Below are 14679 nucleotides of genomic sequence, written 5' to 3'. Positions count from 1 at the left end.
TTTTAATGTTAAAATACTGGTAGCTTGATCTACCATTTGTTGTTATTGTGTACCTTCAAGTCATTTCAAAGTTTTGGTGACCCCAAATTGTACCTATTACAGGGGGTTCTGGGGTGGAGAGTATGTAACTCATCCAAGGTTTCCTAGTGGGTTTCCATGGCCAAGTAAGGAACTGAACCCTGGTCTCCAGAGTTATAGTACAACACTGGCTTTATGATTATTGCAATTCTTCAACCTGGAGCCATGACAATTAATGCAATGTCAAATCGCATTAATTCTGCAGTGTGGCAGCAGCCATTGACAAACTGGGTCTATGTTTGCCCATGTTCCAGAAATATGTAGGGTTGTAATGTGGTATGAGGAGCGCATCTTCAGTGCAAAATATAGTCACTAGGTTAACATGGAACCAGCAATTGGCACATCAGTTCCAGGGTTTAAAAAATGGCCCTGGCTGCCACTCCATTTCTGAACATATTTCAAATGCTGATGGCTACTATTTAAACCCTGTTTAGCTTCAGAGATCTGGATACTTAAAGGAGAACTTCTTCTACATTTGTTCATATGTTGAGACCACTGGGAGAGGCCTTCCTCCAGATGCCTTCTGCTTGAGCTGAGTCGGGTGGCAAATCTTTCCAGAAAGGCTCCATAGACAACCACCTTGTTCTCCTTTAAAGCCTTCCAAGGTCTTTTATGTTCTGAATTGTTGTCGTTGTTAATGTTGTTGTTGTTATCCCACTTCTCTCCAAAATTGAGACTCATAGCGGCTTACAGTTTAAAAGAACAGTACAATTAAAAGCATACAAAAGAGAATATTAAAATAGAATTAATTTGAACTGTAAAGTGTTTCAATCCATTCCTTTTATTGTCTTTCTTTCTATGTGAGCTCATATTAATTTTATTTACAAAAATCGCTTTCAGGATTTCTGTCTGTCTTAATCCCTCATGTGGTCTTCAGATCTATGGACAGGGAGAGTGTCATTCAATGTGACTAAACTGTACGCTTCTCTCTCCAGGAGATAATGCTCTGCCTTGGCTGCAGCTACAGACACCTGAGAGACATTTTCCCTTCTGGCTCACTTATCTTAAACCAAAGTGACTCACCGAGAGCTCAAACGGACCTCTTTAGTGAATGTCTTCCTGAGTAAGGGGCTAATTGTGTGCCGGCTGGTGAGTCCTTTGCTCTTTGGCTTGTACGCTGGATGTTTTCTTGGAAGAGTGCAGGTTGAGACACCATCAATGAAGCTGAGCACCGACGCAAGAGGTAACGTTTATCCACTCTGTCATTTCTTTTTCTTCTTTCAAGAGAGGTTATAGACAAAGGTCAAGGGAGAGTCACTGTCTATTTTTTTTTCACCCTCGGAAACAAAAATCAATTGAAGGACCTAGAACACAATAAGTTATGCTACAGCGTGGCAGTCGTATGCATTCCCATGGGAGACCTATCAGTGTGAGCTAGCACTGTTGGGAAATCTCTCCAGCTGCCCCAACTAATCAATACCTTTGTTCATTATACTGTCTCTGATGAATATGGATAATGAGTGGGTGGGCAAGAGTCAGGTGACTAGAAATAGCTGCACCCCATGAACGATCAATATAAATATCCCCCCCCCCAAGTATTATTTCAGGGTATTTAATATTTCCTTCCTCCCCCATGACTTCATGTTACTGATAGATCAGCATTGTTGTATTCTATTAAATTAATAGTATTTATTCTGAGAGTACTGTGTCCCTGTCTTTGGAGCAAATGAGGAAGCAGCAAGTGTTTGCATAGCCCTATGTATATTTGTATGTATATTTACTGCAACACACCAGTGTCATTAAGTTCAGGGCAGCACCTACAAACTATTTTTGCCTGTGCCTGCTAATCTTCTTGCTCTCACTTGCAAAACCCTTGCAAATACATCCATGCCTATACAATCTTAATTAACCATTGGGAGGGAAATTAATGCCAATTATAATTGTGCTGCAACAGGCAAAAAGATCAGAAGAATGTATATTTGCTTTACAGAACTGTATGAACAAATGTAGGACACTGATTACATATGATGATAGATAAATGTTTGCCTAAAGATTTGCTTTTATTGTTTTGTTATACAGTCTGAACAGTTTCCAAATTAAAACACACAGATACAAATACTCCACCAAGGGTGATGTATATGTGGAAGAAGACTTCTGTATTTGATGTGGATGTACATCCATCTTGTATTGCAATCTGGGTTACTGCCATGCAAGTTATTTTTTAATCCATATGGTTACAAGCAGAATAGTGAGAAAATAGCAAGAGATGATGATGATGATGATGATGATGATGAGGAGGAGGAGGAGGAGGAGGAGGAGACCTAGAGTCTTTAGATCAAATGGCAAATAGCACTCAGCATTGATGGGCACCTGAAATTTCAATACAACAGCTCATCATTTGAGCAAAAGCCCCTGTACTTTCATCAACCCAAACATCCAAAAAATCAAAGCATTAAATATGATTCATTAGATTAGAATAAGTACAAGAAGATTCTGTATTTATTTTGTATACATTTTAATAATTCAAAATAATTTAAAAAAACAAGGTCTTTAAAATATTACAAGAGTCTTTGCTATTTTTGATGCAACAGGGTGAGTAGGTTATGCCTACTTAGAAAAAAGAAGAAAAGGAAAATTGAAAGTGGACCTTTTCCTTTGACCAATTTATTAATAGACTTGCTGGATATACTAACACTGCTCAGGTCTGTAACTATTCTCCTCCTCTTATCTTCATGTCCTATCACATTACACTGTTACAGTGCTATAATTCCACTTTAATTGCCATAGTTCCATCCTATGGAATCTGGGATTTGCAGTTCAGGGAGGGATATTTAGCATTCCATCCACAGAGTTCACAACCAAACTACAGGTTCCAGAATTCCACAGGAGCCAGGCATGGCAGTTCAAATGGAATCTGTGAAAGGGCCCCTGAACCTTAGCAGTACCCTTTTGTTCTGCCTCCAGAACCTTAGCAGCTATGCCCAAAGAGCTCCATGCAATTTTGTAGATGAATCATGTCCAGCTCCATGTGAGTCATACAGTTGGAAGAGACTCCAAGGGCCATCCAATTCAGCCCTCTACCATGCAGGAACACACAATCAAAGCACCCTCAACAGATGGTCATCCAAACCCTGTTTAAAAGCCAAAGGAGACTCCACCACATTCCGTAGCAATGAAAATTTCATATCAGCACTTACCGTGGGGTGAGCACTGGTAAAATGCCGGTAAAATGTTTAGGAAGTGTTTGTGTATGTGTGTGTGTAATCCTGATGTGCTTCCTAAATGTCAGGGATCGTCCCCTTACCTCCAGCATCCCTGAATCGTCTGGGGAGCAGCCATTTCCGATTAATGGAAACTTTGCCTTGATGGGAAATGGCTGCTCCCCAAATGATTCATGGACACTGGAAGCAAGGGAATGATTCCCTGACATTTAGGAAGCATGTCAGGTTTTCAGACACATGTGCTTCCTAAACGTTTTACCAACGTGTTACCAGCTCTTACTCCATGGTAAGCACTGGTATGAAAATCATCCATGTATTCCACCATCAAACAGCTCTAACCATTGGAAAGTTCTTCCTAATGTTTAGGTGGAATCTCTTTTCCCCTAGTTTGAATCAATTATTCCATGTCCTAGTCTCTAGAGCAACAGAAAACAAGTTTGCTCTAACCTCAGTATTGCATCCTTTCAAATATTTAAAGATGGTTATCATGTCAGCTCTTAACCTTCTCTTCTGCAAACTAAACATTTCCAGTTCTCTAAGCCGCTCCTCATAGGGCATGGTTTCCAGACTTTTCACCATTTTGGCCACCCTCCTCTGACTGTGCAGCAGCTTGTCCACATCTTTTTTGAATTGTAGTGTCCAGAACTGGACACACTATTCCAGGTGAGGTCTGACCAAAGAAGAATAAAGTGGCAGTATTACTGCCCTCAATCTAGACATTATATCCCTATTGATGCAGTGTAGAATCAATTGGCTTTTTTAGGTGCCACCTAATATACTGATGACTCATGGCTGGCTTGTGGACTACTAAGACTCCTAGATCCCATTCACATTTACTGTTTTCAAGCCAGGTACCATCCAGATCATATTTGTGCATCATTTCTTTTTCCTGCCTAAATGTAATAGCTTACATTTCTCCCTTTTGCAATACATTTTGTTAATTTTGGCCCAGATTTCTAATCTTCTAAGGTCATTTTGAATTCTGAACCTCTCCTCTGGAGTATTAGCTACCCCTCCTAATTTGGTGCCATCTACACATTTGATAAGCATGCCCTCTATTCCATCATCTAAGTAATTGATAAAGATATTGAATAGTACTGGGCCCAGGAGAGAAACCTGCTAGTCACTTCTCTCTGGGATAAAGAGGAGCCACTGGTGAGCACCCTTTGGGTTTGGTCAGTCAACCAATTACAAATCCACCTATGAGTAGCATTGCCTAGTCCACATTTTATTAAGATTGTTTTTGCAAGAATATCATGGGGCACCTTATCAAAAGCTTTACTGAAATCAATATACACTATATCCACAACATTCCCTTCATCTTACAGTTAGCATTACCAAGCTTATAACTCTATTTTTTTTTAAAGAGATAAAATTAGTCTGGCATGACTTGTTTTTGAGAAACCCATGTTGACTTTTACTGATCACAACATTCCTTTCTTAAGTTCTATGTGAATGTAAATATGTCAAGAAAAAAGCAACATGGGATATACAGTAAGTGAAATAAAACAATGTATGTGAGAGTCAGGGTGACTCAGCAGAAGCCAATTGAGAACCACACAGGTGTAAATGGTAATATAATTAACAAGTCCTGAATGCCAAGGACAAGAAATGTAAAGTGAATAATTGGACACACCTGATAATTGTTAAGTGGTCAAGGCTGAGATGATGAAATCATTAATTGTAGGATGAACCAAGAGAACCAATGGGAATGGTGTACACGCCTACTGGGTGGAAACAGACAACAGTGGGTGGTACCATGCATTGACTATAATAATGACTATAGATCCCAATGTATTGTGTGGGTTGTAGTAGTGGTAGAGTGGATAGAGTGAGGAGTAGTGTATTGTTGTGTTGGATAGTTTTGGAGCTGTATATAGTAGAATAAAGTAGATCTTATATATAAGACTACTGAGTTGTCTGGTGTCTTGGGTGAAGCTACAAGAACCAGCTGCATCCTGAAGAAGAAGGGTGAAGACTTCTGTGGAAGCAAGAGTGAGAAGGCTTGGGGAGTTTGTCGGGGTCTTCAGCCTATTCTCTGTAACTCTGCTAAGCTATAACCACTGGCCAAAACTGGTCAGCGCGGTGCACAACCAGGTGGTGAGTTCAAGCCAGAGGTGAAGAGCTACAACTCCCATCATCCCTGACAAAATACTCCTGTTTTTGTAGAATAAACAAAGTGTGGTATGGAACAGAAGGTAGAGGATGGGATTCAAACCTTCCCTTGTGCTATTGAAAGAGTAGGAAAGACATGGCCTCACAAATGTTGTGAGAGTCCAGTACTCATCAGCCCAGCCAGTTATGGGGGAAAATGATGGTAGGCATCTGGACTGGAGAGTAGGTATCTGGAAAAGAATGACTGCCACATTTCTTGCTGCTAGAAGTCTTTTCTGTGATTAATTGAGAAAGGTGATCCAAGTCCAAATAACTTCTTCTATTTCTATCATTGCCCAATTTCTTGAATTCTTACTGATCTACCTGGAGAACCCCAGATCTTGACATCTTTGGGGGCCAGTAATTTAGGTATTCTAGCAGGCCACACTGGTAAAAGATCTGCATCAGTGGAGGAACATCACATTTCCTAGACTACAGTCTTGTCCCTGCCACGTTTAAAATGATACTTATTGATTTAATCAATAATCACAAAGTTTTATAGTGGGGAAGTCAGGCTGGCTTGCAGGTACATGGTCTTTCTCATGAAACAGGTGTTTTATAGTTTTATATAAAATAGCTTTATAGTTTTATAGTTACAGAGGACTTATTAAATGGAGGAGAAAGAACATCCAACCTCATGCTGCTGCCTCATGTTCTATCTGTTGTAGGATTTCATATAGTAAAGTGGGTGGAAGGAGAATGTGTTTTGGCCCATAGACTTGTTGATATAAGTTTGTAAAGTAACTAAAGCTAGTTATTCTAGTTACTTATTACACAAATAAAATAACTGCACTCTTACTTATTCCTTTACTTTTGGAACCTGTCTTTGTTGTGCAATTGTTACTAAAAGCAAGCTCAGTTCAGAGAGCTGCTTTGCCTGTGATTTATTACTACCAAGCCTTTTAGTGACCACTAGAATTAATCCTTAGGATAACTTTGCCCTGAAATAATATTTCCCTTCTTCCAGAGGTTGAGCTAACAAGCAACACAGAGCAATGACCATAGAGAATGCATTCAGTTTCCCTCTTTCTGCCTTACGCCACTAGCAGAATCGGCTGTGCTGATTTCCAACAAGCACAGTGTAGGTTAATGCCACCATAAAGCAATTAGTTTCTACATAAGTAGCCAAAAGCCCTATCCACCGACAGCATTTCTCAGATGACCTTTTGTTAAGAAGTCATCTTGTTACTGTCGGCCTCATCATGGGAGACAACAGGCACAATGGCAGCCCTGGGCTTCCCAAAGACAAATCGAAGACCTGCAACAGGATCTCCCTTCCCTCCGACAGATGTTTGAGCATGGCGCACATGCGCACTTCAGGGAACCTCTGAGGAAAGGCCTGGTTCCTTGTACTCAATTTCCCCTTCACAAGGGATAAACAGGCAATTACGCATCCTTTTATTGTTGATGGCCAAGTGCTGAACTTGAAAGGAGACTATTAGTTTGTGTCCCTTCAGGGCCAGGGCAATAAGTAGCTGGGAGAGATGGGGCTGAGGAAGAAAGGGTGTTGTCTGCTGTTAGTGTGACAGTTTTGTCAGCAGTGTTCACATTAGTGAAAGGTAATAAAGTGACAAGGAAGTTATTAGAAAGATATGAGACGAAATTGAACTGAAGCTTTTTGCCGCTCGCCTCGGCTTTTTCCTGTTTGGTAATGGCCCACTATTTGTTACAAACAGAGCCCTTGGCATGATCTCTTATATATATATATAAAAACAGAAGTATTTATTCTTTGTAGGAAAGGTCACATGAATTTATTACAAAACAGTAGAAGAGAGAAATGAAAAAAGGGTGTTTTATGACAACTCTAGTACGTCAGAAGTTCAAAACAATACTGCTCCTTCATAATGAACAGTCATATTGACAAGAGAGAGAAGACTTCTAAAACAGCTTCTATAAAAAACCTCTTCTGTGTCAAGGGACCTGCCTTGTCCTCCGTGAAAATATCAAAATGCATGAATTTCACTTTGGTGCTTTTCTGAATTCTTATCTTACATGTAATACTCAATAATATTTTATTCACTCAGTCTATCAAAATACATGGGGAAAAATGGATCTACCTTATAGTCTTGATTCATCTATTAAATACCTCTTCTGGATGTGGGTTATATATACAAAAAGGTGTGTGTGAGAGAGAGAGAGAGAGAAAGAGAGAAGGAGTCACATGGCAGACCCACTTCATGTATTCATGCATTTTCAGGCATATGGTTAGGTTTGTCGGTTTTGGCTTTATGTAACCAGTAGGTTCATGAAAAACTAATTATAAATATTTCTTCTCCTCTACAAAAGACCTTTTAGTGATCTTAAAGGATGCCCAGACTTGGATGAGTTTCCCAGTGAAAAGAGTACCATGGAAGTGGGCTAGTCACTAATAAATAAAACATATTAAAAAATGTAATTCATCTTGTTACCCCTCACGGTAAATGCAAATAACCATGACAAAATCATATTATAGTTTCAGAATGGTGTAATAATAATAATAATATTACTATTATTATTATTATTATTATTATTATTATTATTATTTCTACCCTGCCTCTCTAATAAGATTGAGATGCCTGATCATCCAGTCTATAGGGCGAGCACAAATAGTAGTTTGTGCATTTGAGTGCTTGTGTGTTAGACAAAGGGTACATATACACTGTAGAAACAATGCAGCTTGACACCACTTTAAGTGCTGCAACTCCATCCTATGGAATACTGGGATTTGTAGTTTTACAAGGTCTTTAGCTCTCTCTGCCAAAGCATACTGGTGCTTCACAAACCTACAAAGCCTAGGATTCCTCAATCACTGGTTGAGGTTGGACTCTTAATGCTGTGTGGTGCTGATTTTTGAAATGCAGGAGGAACATCTGAAACTTACAAGGAAATACTTATTTTGAAAATCCAGGAAGTTCTTAGGAGATTGAAACTCCTTCCGGAGGTTCTCTATAGTGCAATGCTATATTTCACTACTCAAATATACCTTGTTTAGTTCAATGGGATTTACTATTTGATATATATACTGTGGCATTTAGGGGTTTAAATTCAATGCACACCCTTCCTAGTGCAGAACCATTGAAAGGAAAGTAAATTATTACCATATACACTCAACTATAAGCCAAAAGTATGGATTTTGATATGATCTGATAAACTGAAGGTAAAATAAAGGACATGGAACAAAGATAGTAAAGGATGAAGCAAAGGAAACAATGCCAAAGAACTTATACAATTCTGGCAGCCATAAATATTTGTGCTTACCCTAAAGACTGGATGGCTGAAGTGAGAACTACAATAAATCATGGCTGTGCTATATGTGAGGAAGGCAAACAGGCAGAGGCAAGGCTAAGAAAATGCACACATGTTAACAAGGATGAAAAATCAAAGCAAAAAAAAAAATGCTGACTCCATTAGCAATGATTATAGACTTTAACTTTAGTGTGATAACTTTGCCTGATTTTAACATGGAAAAGCTGACATACACTTCTCAAATCCTTCAGACACTGATTCCTCTTAACACTTCTTTAAGGAGAAATGCCAAAGAGCTGCCACTGCCACCATTTTCCCATCCAGTCATTCAAAAGGCTCAGAAACAGCATCATAGTGGAGAGAATAGAGGGAATCGGTACTTCTTTTAGGTTTTTCTAGGACAGATTAAGCTCTTACCTTTCACCAGTCAGAGGAGGAGATGGTTCCTTTTCGGTAAGAGTTAAAGTACAGTATTTATATTGGCCCCATGGAAAAGTCTATCCAGGGTTTTTGGGTCAATTTTTTGACTAAAATTTCAAGGCTTATACATGATTATATACAGTAGTCATAACTAATTTAATTCCCATTGATTTCATTTGGCCTACACTAGATGGGTTGGATTAGCCTTGCATTTTCTTGTTAATTCGTTAAGAAAACGTACAACAACAAAGAGGAATTTTAACAAGCACAGCCCTTACCTTCAGAGCAGAAGGTCTTGCATTTTCTATTCAGAGCAGCTGTATAAACATAGCTATTTCTGATTCTGCCACTTGCTGGATTTGTGATGTTCAGCAGCTTATAGATAAACACACACCAAAACATACATCAAAAGGGCATGTGCCACTGTAAGAAGAGCAATAGCCCATGGGAACACGGTAAAGCCTGTAGCAAACTAGCAATTTGATTAGCTTCAATTGAGGATGTAAATATCCAACTACTGCTATAGGGGTGACAACGAGAGGGAATAGGCCATGACCACAATGGTCATGAAGGAAATAAAGTACTGTACTTAAAAACAGACTGCTTGGACATGGCAGATTCTGATGGCCTTCTCTCAGCACTGCTGCACAACCCTTGAAAAAAATACAGCCATTGGCACTGGGCACCAACAGTTTCTGGCCAGTATCTCTTTTACACTTTTAGTTGGAAGTCTTTTTGCATCACCTGCCACTTTGGGTCCTTGAATTAGTTAGTGTAGGGACCGCACCTGGAAACCTTCCCAATCCAAAGCATGTACTGTGTTTTATCAATCAGGAAGGAGATTGCAGTCAGGAAATCAGAAGAAGACTAGGAATGGGAAGGGCAGCTATGAAAGGAGCAGAAAAAAGCCTATAGAGTAAAGATATACAGCTGTGCAAGTTAGAATTGCCCAAACCATTATATTCTGCATCAAATGAGAAAATAAACTCATTTGAGATGTGGTGGTGTAGAAAAGTGCTCAGGATACAATGGACAGCCAAAAAGGCAGACAAATGGGTTCTTGAACAGATCACACCTGAAATTTCCCTGGAAGTCAAAGTGATCAAACTTAGGCTGTTGTATTTTGGCCACATCATGAGGAGGCATGGTTCATTAGAAAAGACAATAATGCTCTGAAAGGAAGAAGGAAGGAGAAAGAGAGGAAGAATGCATGCCAGATGTATAGACTCAATCAGGGAGGTCAGGGTATGAATTTACAGGACCTGAGCAGTGGAGCATAGAGTCTCAGAGATGTCTCATCCACAGGGTTTCCATGAGATGGGATTGAGTCAAAGGTAGTAGTTAACCACAATGCCCCACTAACCCACTTTTGGTTAATACATGTACCTTTTATACCCATGCATCCATGTGGCTTTCCTTTCCTTATAGGAATCAGTCTTATGTGAAGCAATGCTAAGCAGTAATGTCATACTGTGCAGCTTGACACTCTTTGTTCTTCTCTTGATCTGTCTTGCTATCTGTCAAAGGGTAGGAGGGGAAAATAGAGATGAAATTAGAATCTGCCAGTGACAGTGAACTATGATCTTTTTTTTTAAAAAAAATAGAAAATAAATTGCCACCATTATCTATGTTTGCAGAAAAAGACATGCTTAAACTATGCTTATATGCAAAATATGTTGGAGTGATGAAAGGCCACAATCCTATATGGTTTAGTGTAGTGTAGCAGGCCCAAATGCAGACCTACACTGGGCTGAGCCATATACCACCACCAGCTTAGTAAGTGTCCAAACAGCCTCCTTAGTAAACATCCCCCTACATGGCCATTCCATATTTCATGGGCAGTGGGCAATATTGCAGAAGAGTCTAGAATATTTCCATAGCCAGATGTGGAATGATTACAGCAGTACTGAGACCTATGGAGGATCCCAGCAGAACTTAGTGTTGATGCCCTCAGTTCACATCTGGGTACAGGGACATAGCCAGATGTTTCTGTGATCTTGCCAGCAACCCAAAAAGCAAGGTATGGTTACGTGGCAGGTGGGTAGGCTTGAGAGGCAGTTAGGTCAGCAGGAGGAGCTTTGGGCACTGTGAAACAGGGAAGAAAGTGCATACCAGCCCCTGCAACACCCCAGAGGGGGCACACACAGACATAAGTGAAACTTTCACATACATAAAATGGTGCCAGCCAAAAAACAGTTAAAAAGGAAAAGTTAAGAGCCATTTCCATTACATTTCATGCTCCCCTTCCCTGTTGGGGTGTATGTCTTTCCACCTCTCCTTTCTTCTCCCACTGAGCCTCATCCCACCCACACCATATTTTCAGCATTTTAATGGCACACAGGTAAATGCCACAACCTGTTTCTGTCAAAAGGTAGATGTTTGAGGAACAGTGGTGTCACCTGGTGTGGTCCACAACCACCATATCTCCCTAGTGATGCCACTGGAGTAAAGAATTTTGTTTAAATATTTAACATTTTAAACATCCAAATATCTTTCAGCTTTAAAAGAAAATGGGAGCAAATATTCGTTTGTACTCGTACTGCCTGAAATATGTTTTTTTACCTAAAATATTGGCTAGTTTTACAAGCTTGATTACTGGAAAAAATGTCTTGTCTGTCTCAAAAAAACATGTCTCATAAAATAATCAATAAATGCTAAACAAGACTTGGGAAAACTTCCACATTTTGCCAATTAAGTTATAATTTCATGACTGAGCAACTATATTGCATGCATGGCTGTTAGCACAATGTCACTGCTATGTCTGCAGCAGGTTAATTGATGCTTGTATTTTGCATTTTGACCTTTTTCGTCTTAGTGTGAAAGTTGGTTGGAAATCTGTATTTTTACATTCATTCTGGGGAAACAAAATTGATAGCTGTGATCTCGAGGCACATGCACCCAAAGCTTTGCATATTTACCTGCCCAGATAGTGTGATGGCTTTTTAAATACAGTGTGCTGTAGTTCTGCCATAGTCAGCATATTGGTTGGCACCCTTAGTGACATATGCAGATCTAGCCTATACCTGTGTATGTCTTTTTGTGGCCACTGTGGAGAGAAGAAGTAATTTTGTCCCTCAAATAGTAATTCCCATCTGCCCAAGACTTTTTCCTTCTGGGATTCATTGGAGAAGTACCTGGTTATGTCCCTGTAGCCAGATGTACACTGATGAAAATATCTTTTGGGAAATATCTTGCAGACGTTCTCCTGGAAGATGATGACACATCTCTGTACATCTCTGATGGCCTGCTCTCCACTAGCCACTAAATCATAGAATCATAGACTCATAGAATAATAGAGTTGGAAGAGACCGCAAGGGCCATCCAGTCCAACCCCCCTGCCATGCAGGAAATCCAAATCAAAGCATCCCTGACAGATGGCCATCCAGCCTCTGTTTAAAGACCTCTAAGGAAGGAGACTCCACTACACTTCGAGAGAGTTTGTTCCACTGTCAAACAGCCCTTACTGTCAGGAAGTTCCTCCTAATGTTGAGGTGGAATCTCTTTTCCTGCAGCTTGCATCCATTGTTCCGGGTCCTAGTCTCTGGAGCAGCAGAAAACAAGCTTGCTCCATCCTCAATGGTAATGGGGAGCATTGGAAAAGGAGGGTAAGTCCTGTGAGCGGGGAGATCTGGTGTAATTCTGCCTGGGTGGACCTTTACACTACATTTCCTGATGCAGGAACTTGGCCATCATTTCTTAATTTCTAGGAACCAACTCACATACAGTCATGAATAGCACCCGCATAACTGATGCCAATGTAAATATATAGACAATGGTGCATTCATATTTGTATTGCGATTTGGACAGAAATGTATGGCCTTTCTTTTGCACTAGTAGTGTTGGGATACCTCATGTGTGGGTATGCATCACAGTTCAGATGCCCATTTGCATCTAGCCTTTGCAAAAATCATGCCTAGTCTTTGCAACACAGTGCTGCAAATCGTATGTTAAATCTGCCTCCACTGTTTTAGTTCACTTGCTGGATAGGAACATTATTGTGGAATGCAGCAAAGGAACAATTCACACAGTAATTTCTTGCAGATTTTCAGTGGAATTTTCCAAGGGGTTCAGATCATAACTATTTTGATCCTGAAAAAATCTGAAAAAAAGAAAGAAAAGAAAATCAGAAGTGAGAAGCAAGCTGAGATAACTTACTGAAGTGACATACAGCCAGAGATGCTCAATGTGCCAAAAATCCATTGAAAACCATCTCATCTTCATATCATAAGAAAATGATCGTGTGTAAAATATTTGCAAACTGAGTAACACATTACATAGCACTTTACAAACCCAACAATCCTACATTTCCTAAGAACCAAATTAGGACAATGCTTAAGGGCATCTGTATTATGCAGAAAACATTGGTTCTTCATCATTGTTTCCAGTTTCCATGGAAGGCAGTGTGACAAGATTGTAGAATACTTCTATATAATTATAATAGGTAACCCTCTAAAACTGTTCATCAATAAAACTTCAGATAGGGATGGAATGTATACCTGTTATTACACAATTCTGGAAAAAAAAGTAATTCACAAACACACATACAGTATACAAAAAAAAAAAAAAAAAAAAAAATCTGCCAAAGGAATAACAGAATCTAGAATTATTTCCATAAGTCAGATCTATTCTACATTGTCACACTATACATATTTCAAAATAAGCAACATCAGATAATGCAGAAACCATTGCATTAAACAACTAGGTAGATATGTTTTTAGATGCATCTAATACCAAGAAAATGAATAAACAGACCTGCTAGACTGGCTTTTACCCAGAAGGATAAATCAATTGGCTTGGAATGCTTGGTCACAAACCAACATATTGTAGACATCCTGGATCTTTTGCCCAAATCAAGATACAGAACAAGAACCACCACATCTAAAGAGGATAAGGGACTTTCACCTTGGAAATGTATACCTCAAAGAAGTGAGCCATTTCCCCATCTCCTCAACTCCTTAAGAGACAGTGTACTAATTTGAATTATTATCAATGAATGGCACCTAATGCACTTTGGCCATCTCTCATATTGCTTCCTCCACATTGGGCTAAACCTCATGGAGGATTTAATTTCATCATATTGTGTATATTTTCCTGGGAATAAGTTACATTGAAGAGTGGGTTTGACTTACTTTTGAGTAAACATACAAGTGGTGAATGCTCCTAGTGTTCCAATATATTTAGAAAATATTCCAAAGCTGCAAATAAAATAAAATAAAATCAATATCACTAATATATCAAGTGGGACAATGTGCTAAAATCAGATGTGGTCGTTTTGCTTACAGAATTAGTGCACCACCTCCGATGGTTTTGTATGGTTTGGATACCTTTCAGTGATGGCATTTGGTTGGTTCAGAGCACTGCAGGAACGGTGGAGGACTGCTTTCGTGCAACTGGGAATTTGCTAATGCAATGTTGGGTTTAGACTGGATTTTTATAGCAAATGGGATGCTCATCCAAATTTGTTAGCTGAAACAACACGGCTATGGAAATAGGCTGCATTTTCATGGGAAAACAATTTGGTAGGGGGTCGAGGTACTTCACCCATCCTGTGCTGTCATCTATGGTAGCCTCCATGCACAAGCATTGCTGTGATATATACCTCATGTTTTAGAGCCTGGCTGGGAAAAATGGACCCAGATTT

This window comes from Sceloporus undulatus, chromosome 2 (genome assembly GCF_019175285.1).
Source record: "Sceloporus undulatus isolate JIND9_A2432 ecotype Alabama chromosome 2, SceUnd_v1.1, whole genome shotgun sequence".
Lineage (NCBI taxonomy): Eukaryota > Metazoa > Chordata > Lepidosauria > Squamata > Phrynosomatidae > Sceloporus > Sceloporus undulatus.
The sequence above is the reverse complement of the archived record's forward strand: the minus strand, read 5'-3'. Positions refer to the sequence as shown.